Raw genomic sequence first — 11,620 nt, 5'->3', positions numbered from 1 at the left:
GTACATGAAGTGGAGGCTGATTGTCTTGAAGAAGGCCGGGAGAAAGACGATTGGACTTGACCAGTGATGTCAGCAATCAGCTGGACAGTGTTCGAAAGTGGAAGTGATGAAAAGCTCTGGCCACTAAACACCCAGGAAGTAGACAGAAGTGTGATTATAAGTCTTCCTCATTGTACTCGTGAAGGCTGAACTTAAGCTTCATGTGTTTCACTCCCTGAAAATAAACAGACGACTGAGGAAGTTGAATGTGTGAAGTTTAAGATAAATGTTTCTATTAATGCAGCTTCTCTTTCTTTAAAATGTAAGAAAATGAAAGCACATAACAAGGTTCTGTTGAAGGGTCAAACACCTCCGCCACCACAGTTGGACTTTTGATGTCTAATAGATCATTTGATTACACAGCTGCAGCTACAGAACATAAAGCAGGTCTGAGACGCTCCTCTTCCTCATTGTTGAACTGAAGACGTTTCTGAGAACTGAAAGTGTTTTGGTGAGAGTGTGGCTACAACAGCAGCAGAGCTCATGAGGTTTGACTTTATAATAACGGACAGTTAAACATCAGAAACACAAACTATTATCACAATTGTTGAACGCTGACAGTATGAAATCGGTTTAAGGGTTTAGAGAGTTTGTGTTCAGTCTTTCACAGTTGTGTGAGGAGAGCAGGAAGGAGGCAGGACAGACTCAAACTATCTGTTGGTGTTTTATTGATATATTTAAAACAGAAATTGTGACCAAGCAAGCAGAAGATGTGTACCAGGGTTGTGAAGCAAAGGTTTCTGCAAAGGACACATCTGTGCATCCTTGATTGTAACTCCTGCAGCAAGTCTCCTCTCCTCTCTTTCCTCTGAGTTAAAACATCCTTTAACATGGTTTACTTGGTTTACTGAAAATGATTTGCAGCTCACGAGCAGGAGGACACAGGAGACCTGCACACCTCCAGGACACTGCGGAGTGCAGCTCGGATCTCAGCTGACCCTTCTCACCCTGGATACAGTCTGTTTGACCTGCTCCCCTCAGGCAGGAGGCTCCGGTCCATTCGCACCAGAACCTCTCGCCATAAGAACAGTTTCTTCCCCTCTGCTGTTGGACACATGAACAATAAACGTACGACTGTCCCCACCACTAACTCATGACCCTACGCTGTGTTCACTGCATGATTCCATGTTTTGGCACTGATCACCACCTGCACTCATGTATATATCTTTCTACGTAGCACTTTGAATTCTTATTCTCATGTATATATCTCATGTATATCTCATGCATATATCTTTCTACGTAGCACTTTTAATTCTTATTCTTACTTTTATTTTTTTCATGTCTATTTAAGCGCAATTTATGACAGCATGTTTGCACTGAAGCACCGCAGCAATTTCCTAATGTTGTAAACCTGCTCAACATTTGGCAATAAAACCCATTCTGATTCTGATTCTGATTCTGAGATGAGGAGGCACAAAATTGAAAATTGAGACAAGTCTTGGGAGTGGTGTCATTAAAGCTGCTGGTAGAGTGCTCAAGGCCTGCGCCGACCAGCTGGCTCCTGTGTTCACCAGACTATTCAACCTCTCCCTGACACATGCCTCTGTCCCTCACTGCCTGAAATTGTCAACAATAGTCCCAGTCCCCAAGTCCACCACCATCAGTAGCCTCAGTGACTACAGACCCATCGCACTGACTCCAGTGGTTGCAAAGTGCTTTGAGAAGCTGGTCCTAAAACACATAAAGGACTGCCTCCCACCCAGCTTCGACCCCCACCAGTTTGCCTACAAGGCAAATAGGTCCACAGAGGATGAAATTTCCACTGCTCTCCACTCCGCTCTGCATCACCTGGAGAATCCTGGGACATCAGTAAGGATGCTCTTCGTTGATTTCAGCTCAATACTATCATCCAAGACATTCTTATAGACAAGCTGGTAAACTTGGACTCCCCCCCTCCACATGTGCATGGATCAAAAACTTCCTCACAGACCGTTCACAGTCAGTCAAGGTTGGCACCCAGCAATCATCCACCCTGTCACTCAACACTGGCTCACCACAGGGATGTGTGCTGAGTCCATTATTATACCCCATCTACACCAGTGACTGCACCCCTACGCACCCCTGCAACATCATCATCAAATTTGCAGACGACACCACTCTGATGGGGCTCATCACCAACGATGATGACACCGCCTACAGGGATGAGGTCCAGCGACTGTCAGAATGGTGTAACTACAATAACCTCACGCTAAACACCAAGAAAACCAAGGAAGTGGTCATGGACTTCCGCAAAACAAGAACTGACCCTCCTCCCCTCTCCATAAAAGGTGACTATGTGGAGAGGGTGTCCTCCTTTAAGTTCCTCGGCACCCACATATCCGAGGACCTATCCTGGTCCACAAACACATCAGCTCTAGTGAAGAAAGCCCAGCAGCGCCTCCATTTCTTGAGGGTGCTGAGATGGAACAGGCTGCAGACTGACCTCCTAGTGTCCTTCTACCGTGCCACTATAGAGAGTGTGCTGGTGCACGCCATCCCTGTGTGGTACGCTGGTTGCACAACAGCTGACAAGAAGAGACTACAGAGGGTCATCAGAACTGCAGAGAAGGTGATCGGCTGTCCACTCCCCTCCCTGGACTTAATTGCCAGCTCAAGATGTCTCTCCAGAGCCAGGGCAATTATAAAGGACCACCTCCATCCTAACCACCACCTCTTCAACATCCTGCCCTCTGGAAAAAGGCTCAGATCCATCAGGTGCAAAACCAACAGACTAAAGAACAACTTCTTCCCGTGGGCTGTCAGAACTCTTAATGCAAACTAAGAGTGTGTAAAGACTTCCCCAACACATCCACCCTGACACTGCTGTTGATCATCTATGTGCAATATCTCAGTCTTTCCATGTTCTGTGCAATATTTTTGGCTTATGTGCAATTATTTTGGTCCCAGTCTGTTTCAATGTTTCCTACACATACACCATGTATATAGTTCCACTCACATATGTATACATATACACTGTTTTTTATTTTATTCTATTTATTTAATTATTTATTTATTTTCCGCCTTCGTTGTATATTGGTTTCTCTTCTTACTTTAGCACCTTTGTGGTTCAGCTACCCAATTTCGCTGTGCAAGAAACTGCACAATGACAATAAAAAGCTCTAAGTCTAAGTTTCTAAGTCTCTAACAGGTGACTGTGCAAATACTGGAAAACTGAGGACCTCTGGCGGACAAAAGGAATAATACACAAAAAAGTGCTCAGACATAAACTGTGAGAGTTTAAAATTTGTTCTGCAAAAATAGAATTTCACCAAATTAATAGAAATGCATATTTTCCAGATTACATTACTATAAAAAAGAATATTCAAGATATTGATTCAGATTCTATTTAATCATCATGAAAGACATGTTATAAAACTCATACTGGACTTTTGACACTGCACATATTTCACTTACACAAACTATAAAGGCATTAAAGGCATTTAACAACAGTCATATTATAAGAGAGGATTAAGACTTGAATACACATCTTCTATCAGATTAAAATAACAACAGCGTGAAACACAAAAACTGTTAACATTGCTTTAAAGTTCTCATCTAGTTTATATTTACCTATAAAACCAGATGAGATGACATTGATAATATAACAGCAGTTTTCTCTGCTGAGTTGATGTTGCTGATCAGTGGCTGGACGACAAAAACAAAACATAATCAGAATCAGAAAAATGTATTAATCCCTAAAGAAATGATGTGGTTACACAATGATAATAACATCATAAATGTTGCTTTGGCTCATTGACCTCAGGTATTTGAATTTCTCCACCTATATTACCTCTACTCCCTGCAGCATCTCTGTTAAACCTGTCTCCCTCTCATTCACACAACTTCTCTCCAGAACACTCCTCCACCGCTACAGGCCATCTTTCACCTGTTTCTTAATGTTGTCCACAAACATAATAGACCAGAGACTCCTGCCTGACCTCAACTGTCAACCTACCCATCATCATAAAAATGAGAACAAAATAAAGAGCATAGATTCCTTTCAATACTTTGGATTTCTTTTCTTTTGACAGAGGAAAAATTCAAAATAAGATGAACAGTAAAAACAGGTAATAAATAATAAAAATAGAAGCTAAGGAAGATCTTCAGAACACAAATTTGAAACTCAAATACAACTCAAAACTCTAGGACCATGGCACTGAATCCTGTGTGCTGTTCAATAGTCTAGCAATAGCAATAGTTTTAGTTGTATGTTTTCTATCCAGCCTTCTCTTAGAGCAACTGCTCATATCCATAGCAAAGAACTCCTAGTACCAATTATATTTTCATTTAAAAAAAGGAAAAATAAGTGTATTATAATGTAGCTGGGCACTGTCCCAAAAACTGGTGTTTCTTTAAATCTGTTGGACCCATAAACAATATTCAAGAATTGTCTTTCCATTAAATGCAAATTCTTTTTTTTCAACAGCTTGAACTATGTTATTTTAAAATTGACAGTAGAGCAGAAGTCACTGCATCATTTCATCATCAACACGAACCTGAAAAAAGCTGTCTGATATATAGATAAAATAATAACAAACAAACAAACATATCACTAAACAAAACACCTTATCTTGGTTTTCTAGGTGTTGCTGATGGTGACATAGGAAACTTCAGGATCCACCTAAACAATGAAGAGAAAAACATGCTGACTCCTCAGTAATATCCATCCATCCACTTATCCTTTTTAGTGTCGCGGGGGTGCTGGAGCCTATCCCAGCTGTCATAAGGCGAGAGGCGGGGTTCACCCTGGACAGGTCGCCAGTCTGTCGCAGGGCCAACACACAGAGACAGACAACCATTCGCGCTCACATTCACTCCTGCATTCACACCTATAGGCAATTTAGATTTTTCAATTGACCTATACCTTTAGAAGTGCTTGTATGAATGGGTGAATGAGGCATGTTGTTTAAATGGCCTGCATTTGTATAGCGCTTTTCTAGTCCCTAAGGACCCCAAAGCGCTTCACACTACATTCAGTCATTCACCCATTCACACACACATTCACACACTGGCGATGGCAAGCTACATTGTAGCCACAGCCACCCTGGGGCGCACTGACAGAGGCGAGGCTGCCGGACACTGGCGCCACCGGGCCCTCTGACCACCACCAGTAGGCAAACATGGGGTTAGTATCTTGCCCAAGGATATTTGGCATGCAGCCAGGAGGCAGCCTGGGATTGAACCACCGTCCTTCTGATTAGTGGCTGACCTGCTCTGCCACCTGAGCTACAGCCACCCCTACAGTGCCCCTACAGTAGTCAAAGCACTGGGAGAGTAGAAAATTGCTATATAAGAATCAGTCCATTTACCAATTAAAAAAAAACACTGCAAAACACACAAAACAAAATAGAAATAAGAAAAATGGTAACAGACATAGGAAAAAAAACGTAAATAGGAAAAACGAAAACAGAAATAGGAAAAAACAGATTTCCAAAAGCAAAGGGAAGTGTTTCTGGGGAGACAATAACCCGACGGACCAGTTGCAGGGACGCAAAACATGCTAGGTGTGTTTTATCATGATTCATATAATACTGATGATGGATTTTTAGGCTAATAGTTAGGCTAACACATATACCACTCATCTTTTCTTTCCTCACAAAACCGATAAATCCTCCACTTCTTTTAAGTGTCTCCCAGCGCAATTCTTAGCATATTTTGGTTCCTGCAACTGGTCCGTCGGGTTATTGTCTCCCCAGAAACACGTTGTGCTTTTGGAAATCTGTTTTTTCCTATATCCGTTGTCGTTTTTCCTCTTTTCGTTGTGTTTTGTGTGCTTTTGCAGCATTTTTCTTATTGCTGGTGTTTTCTTAAGTTGCAGTGGCCTCTCAGGGCCACCGTACAACTGAGTTCCTAGTCTCCACTATGGCCTAATCTCCTCATGTGTATTTAAAGCCCCAGTTTGCTTCTGTTCTTTGTTATGTTCTATGTTCCTTAGAGGCTAGTTTGTGACTTCCAGATTTTTAGTGTTGCCTGAATTATTTTGTGTTTTGCATTTTGGCCTGCTAAGGTCAGCAATAAAGCTGCTTTTTAAGTTTAACATGGATTTGAGTTCTGCACTTGGATCCTACTTTGCCAACAGCTATCCTTGAAAATATGTCTCACTGTAATGCAACATAAACAACTCTTCATTCATCACTTTAATTTCTCAGAAATGGTGTCTCAAGATATTGCATTTGTGTTTTGACCTCTTACTTCAGGTTTTACGATTCATGGTGTGGTCTACTGATTTTATTTTTGGCCTAACTTTCTTATCTTTTGGATGCTTTTTCAGTTAGTGTCATGCATTTACAATTTTTTAGAGAATAAGAAGAAGTGTTTTTAACTCTGGGTGTAGTGGGTGATCTCACCGAGTTCTGATTGGTTTGAGTCTCTGCAGGGTTTGAACTCAGTCCCTGAAAAACAGACAATAGTGCGGTTACATCTGGTGGAAAAGCATTTCTATGAAGGCAGTTTAGTTCTTGTTAACACTCCCTCAAAGATGAGCGGTTTATTTAATTGTCTTTTTAGTGGCAGATATAGGAATATTTAATTATATGTTTCAAAACTCACAGGATTTTCATTCTTCTGCATTTTGTTTCCTGGAAAGACAAAAACAGTCAACTCTAACATTCATAGAACAACTTACAAATGTTGTATCTGTAAATGTTCTCACCTTTCATTCTTTTCCTTATGATGAGACACACAGCTGTTATCAGCAGTGCGACCAAACCAATAGCTCCATTGATGTACCACGAAATAGCTGCGATAAAGCAGACAAAACAAATTTGAAACATTTTTGCATGTTAATGTTTGAAAAACGTTTCACACCATTTAACAGCCATGATACTCAAGTGAACAATGTTTCCTGCCAAAACCACACCATCATATCAAATGTTACATCTTAAGTTTCCTATAGGATAGGTAAGTGATTTTCTGTCATCAAAATGTAAATAATATTCATTAGGAAAAAAGATGTAAACTAAAGTATGAACTCTCCTTAAAACTCTAAAAGAAAACGTGTTTTTCCTGCTTAATCATCATAATCTTACGTGATTTTGAAGGATTGCTGATTGTGTTTGGTTCTGATTTTGTGCTGCTTTCAGTTTTTCTCGCTGGTTCCTTTGTTGTGTTTGCTTCAGCTGAATAAATGACAAAAGCAAACCAAAAAGTGTGTCATTATTTCACAAGTTGTTAATGAAAAAAAGATCTTAAAAATGTAAAATCTATCAAACTAATATTTGAGGTCATCTTAAACAGTTGATCGTGAGCTCACCTGTTTCCTCACCTGAGGGCTGAAGGTAAATGGCTGCACTCTTCCTGTGTCTGTATCAGTCACCTCACACTTCACTGTGTTGTATCCTGCTGAGTAAATAGGGTAATACTTTATAACAGAGAGAGAACATTTCACCTCAATAATCAATCTGTCTGGTTTAGTTGTGGCCTTTTCACCGATCTGTCGAAGGTTGATCAGCTGTGCTGTTAGTTTCTTGAAATAAAAAAACATTTAGTACCATCACAGTTATTCTGGTCATCACATTTAGACGAGGCTGAATGACGTCATCAACAATCTTCATTGAAGAAAACCAATTAAAAAAACATTAGAATACAGCACTTTTTACAATAAGAGTGAAAATCAATTTAGAAACAACTTTATAAACATGCTTCCCTGAAACAGCAGATCATGCTCAGCCATCTTATTCATGTTATTGGTAAGTGATTGTAATAATATTGATACGATTATTATTTCACTGCTATAAAAATGTTTCCTCTATCCTTACCTACAATCTGAATCATCAGCATCAGACATAAAAACATTTGAATCCATCTGAATTCATCCATTCTGCTTCTTTGTCTCACTTCGTTCTTGTTCTCAGTCTCAACTGTCACAGTCTCTGAACTGATGACCCTTCAGGACGGTTTGTACTTCCTGTCATTTGTCATGTTTCACCACAAATTTAGCAATTTTTAGTCGTCTCTCATTTATGTTGATGATAATGTTACACAGCTGGAGTAAATCAGCTTTTCTGAAACATTTTTTCTAAAGGAAATTTATATGAAGACTTGGCAGGTTCATATTTTTGTCATTCTCACAGTTGATTTGTGACATTGATGTGTTTGACATTGAAAAGAAAATAATGAATAAAGAAGTCGAATGTGAGATATTTTTTGGAATAATGCAGCTCCCCTTTTTTAAATATTTTAAATCAGAAGGTGCATGACAGTTAATGTGTCAGACTCAACTCCTTAACCAACATAAGTGAGATGAATTGATTTTACAACTGCAGGTACAGGAAATATAGCAGATAATGCTATTGGAGTGAAACCCAACAGTTCCTCACCGTTAATCTTAAGTAATTTCCCCCTGATGAGGTGGAGAGGAAGTGTGTTCGTTACAATGTGGTGTGCTCATTTTACTGTTTTTTTAAGAATCTGCTGTTACAAGTGAAAATCTAAAAAAATTAAGGGAAGGTAAGGCCCCCAAATGTTTTGGGTTCGTAGCGACACTCTTGGTTTCTGACAGAAAACGGTAAGTGGTGAGAATAGAGGCTGTGGTTCAGGGGTTATCAGCAGTAGCATTTAACAATAATCTGTGAAATTGGTAAATAAGTATGCTCATTAATATGTTATAGATAATATATTAATATGCTCATCAATATGCTCTAGTGTTTAAAACCCTAGAGTTCAGCAAATTAAATTCAACAAATATATCACGAACACCTTATTTGTGATAACCAGTGTTTCAGTCACAGGCCTGTCGGTATTATTCAAGTTACACAGTGGATTTTTTTCTTTTGGCTAAATACAAAATAAGAACAGTAAAAACAGGACACCCAAAATCAAAATCCAGCTTGACGCAAGGAAGATAAGATTAGTTAGGGAAACTATCACAGCAAAGGCAGTAAACTAAAAAGGGCAAAGGGAAGACAAGACACAAATTGGGAGGCAGAAACCGGTGAAGGTAAATACACCCAGCTCAAGGCAATCACGGCAGAGTTGGCAAAGGTGTTAGTAAAGCTACCAAGAAATGAAAGAAAACTAACCAAAATAAAATAGGAAATGAAAAAAGACAAATAAATCTAGAGACCAGACAAACACCTAATGAGCCAGGCATTCATTTAGAGCAAAACTAGTTGTGGGCAGATAACAAATGAATAGAAAAACATTTTATCTCCAGATGACATTATTGTAAGCAATAAGAAGGAAGAAACTGATACAGATTTAATGGTATTTAACGGTCAATAAACTCATGCTACAAAACCCATAACGGTCATTTAGAAATCTAAAACAAACAAAAGCCGAGCGCTACCCCCAACTCGCTAATTGAATAAACAAGGGAAAAAAATGATAGAAAATAATAAGGCAGTTCTCTCTTTCTGCTTCAGTGCTTAGTTAAAAGTCAAAGTATCAACACACTAAATACAAAACTTGGCAGTTCTCTGAAATCACACACCCAGATCTGTCATAGATGGTTTGGAGGCCAAGGACGGGCCTGCTGCTGCTGTCAGCTACTGCCGGGGAGACTGCTGGAGAGGATTTTTAAAACAGCCACTTGATGATGGAACCAATCAGCAGCTGCCAGCAAAATCCAGCCACTGTGATTCAAAAGATGGCCAGAGCCGTAACAATAGGATTAAATCTATTAAACTAGATAAGATTATACTGATAATACAACAGCAGTTTTTTTCTGCTGAGCTGATGTTGTGGATCAGTGGTATCTGACAGAAACACCAGAGCCTCCAGTGCTTTCATACTTTATTGAAACATCATCTTTATCATAATGTACCTGTGAAAAACAAGCAAAAAACCCAAAACCAAATGTATCAGATTGTGAGACAAATAAATTGGCATTGTGTTTATTATTACCTGTGGTTTCAGTTATATTCTTTCCATTAGTTCTTAGTTTTCTTTTCTTTTGTGTTTTTGAGTGTTAGGTTGAAATTGTTAAATGTTACCATTATTGTACTGCCAAGGTCTCCCCTTCCATCCATCCATCCGTCCGTTCGCTTCCACTTATCCTTCTTAGGGTCGCGGGGGGTGCTGGAGCCTCTCCCAGCTGTCATAGGGCGAGAGGCGGGGTACACCCTGGACAGGTCGCCAGTCTGTCGCAGGGCCAACACACAAAGACATCATTCGTGCTCACATTCACACCTATGGGCACTTTGGATTAATCAATTAACCTATCCCCACAAGCTGACAGAGGCGAGGCTGCCGGACACTGGCGCCACCGGGCCCTCTGACCACCACCAGTAGGCAACAGGTGAAGTGTCTTGCCCAAGGACACAACGACCGAGACTGTCGGAGCCGGGGCTCAAACCGGCAACCTTCCGATTACAAGACAAACTGCCAACTCTTGAGCCACGATCGCCCCAAAATTATAAACACAACAAAAGCTATTTTGCCCAAACACCTGAAATACATCTAATTAATATTTTAGCTATTTTTAGTTGTTTTAAACAGCTGATCGTGAGCTCACCTGTTTCCTCATCTGAGGTCTGACAGCTAAAGGTAAACAGCTGCACACTTCCTGTGTTAGCATCAGTCACGTCACACTTCATTTTCTCATATCTTGATGGATAGATATAGTGAGACTTCCAAAGGGTCACAGTAGTGGAGCAGTCAGTCTGTGAGGTCAGTATTTCTTTGTCATCTTTGTTCATATCTTGACGTTTAATCAGCCAATTCACGGTGTGATGACACTGTCCATATGTCACCACAGAGCAGTTTACAGTTTTTCTCAGTTGCTTTGGTGCATTTCTCACAACAGAATTGATCTCTGCACCACTACTAAGGCTCTTCTCAAAACAATTGGTGCAAACTGCAAAACATGGTGGATAACTCGCAAAAGTGAGTCACCTCATCAAAAAGAAAAGTCAGTTGCTCAAAATAAGTAGTCAATGCTTCAAAAGCAAGTCCCTTAATCAAAACAGATAATATATTCATCAAAAGCAAGTACTTATATCAAAGTGTCAGGGCTGTCACAATTACAAGTCATTACACCAGCACCTTTGGTCACAAAATCAAATGGTTTGAACAGGTTCTCATTGTGACGGATTTCTTTGTAGGTGCTTCCCAATGACTAATAATAAAAAGATTAACCTGAGACAGATGAACCAGAGCGTTTAGAGTTTGTATTTCTCCTAATTTGTACTGTAGGCATGAATAAAGACCAACTTCCTCAAATGTGAGCTTCTTAATAACCAGAGAACAGTTCGCTGTAACACTCAGTCTGTCTGATTTGACTTTGTCTGTCCAAGTGTGATCAGCTCTACTGTTGTTTTGTGTCTTGAAACAAAGGTCCATTCAGTACTGTCACAGTTATTCTGCTCATCTATCACATTTAGACAAGGCAGAGTGACGTCATCTCCAACTTTCATAAAAATGGATATTTCTGTTTCAGATACTGTTGAGAAGATTGATGAGAAATATGAAAGATAAATTAGAATGCAGCAGTTTTACAATCAGAGCGAAGATTTTAGACTCGGGTCTGTAAACATGTCCCATATTTCCCTAAAACAACAGTACATGCTCAGCTTTCTTATTTACTGTAAAGTTTATTGACCATAGTAATACTGATAATATTTAGTTTTGTTGCTAATAAAATGTTTCCTGTATCCTTACCTGG

The 11,620-nt window shown here is 39.8% G+C and overlaps 1 long non-coding RNA gene across 3 annotated transcripts; it reads right to left on the bottom strand.

Moving 5' to 3' along the window:
- Positions 1–3,261: 3,261 nt before the first annotated feature.
- Positions 3,262–11,560, bottom strand: LOC143416166 (uncharacterized). 3 transcript variants are annotated; one of them, XR_013096544.1, is made up of 7 exons: positions 9,951–11,560; positions 7,271–7,356; positions 7,047–7,136; positions 6,671–6,757; positions 6,568–6,596; positions 6,366–6,410; positions 3,262–4,639 (listed from the first exon to the last, which is right to left on the bottom strand). It is a non-coding gene; the product is annotated as an uncharacterized LOC143416166 (long non-coding RNA). The 3 variants fall into 3 exon arrangements; XR_013096545.1 differs by lacking the exon at positions 9,951–11,560 and having other exon boundaries at positions 3,262–3,663; positions 4,584–4,639; positions 7,271–7,830; XR_013096543.1 differs by lacking the exon at positions 9,951–11,560 and having other exon boundaries at positions 7,271–7,830.
- Positions 11,561–11,620: the final 60 nt, after the last annotated feature.

This window comes from Maylandia zebra, unplaced genomic scaffold (genome assembly GCF_041146795.1).
Source record: "Maylandia zebra isolate NMK-2024a unplaced genomic scaffold, Mzebra_GT3a scaffold26, whole genome shotgun sequence".
Classification (NCBI taxonomy): Eukaryota; Metazoa; Chordata; class Actinopteri; order Cichliformes; family Cichlidae; genus Maylandia; species Maylandia zebra.
This window is presented reverse-complemented; position numbering and strand designations above follow the sequence as displayed.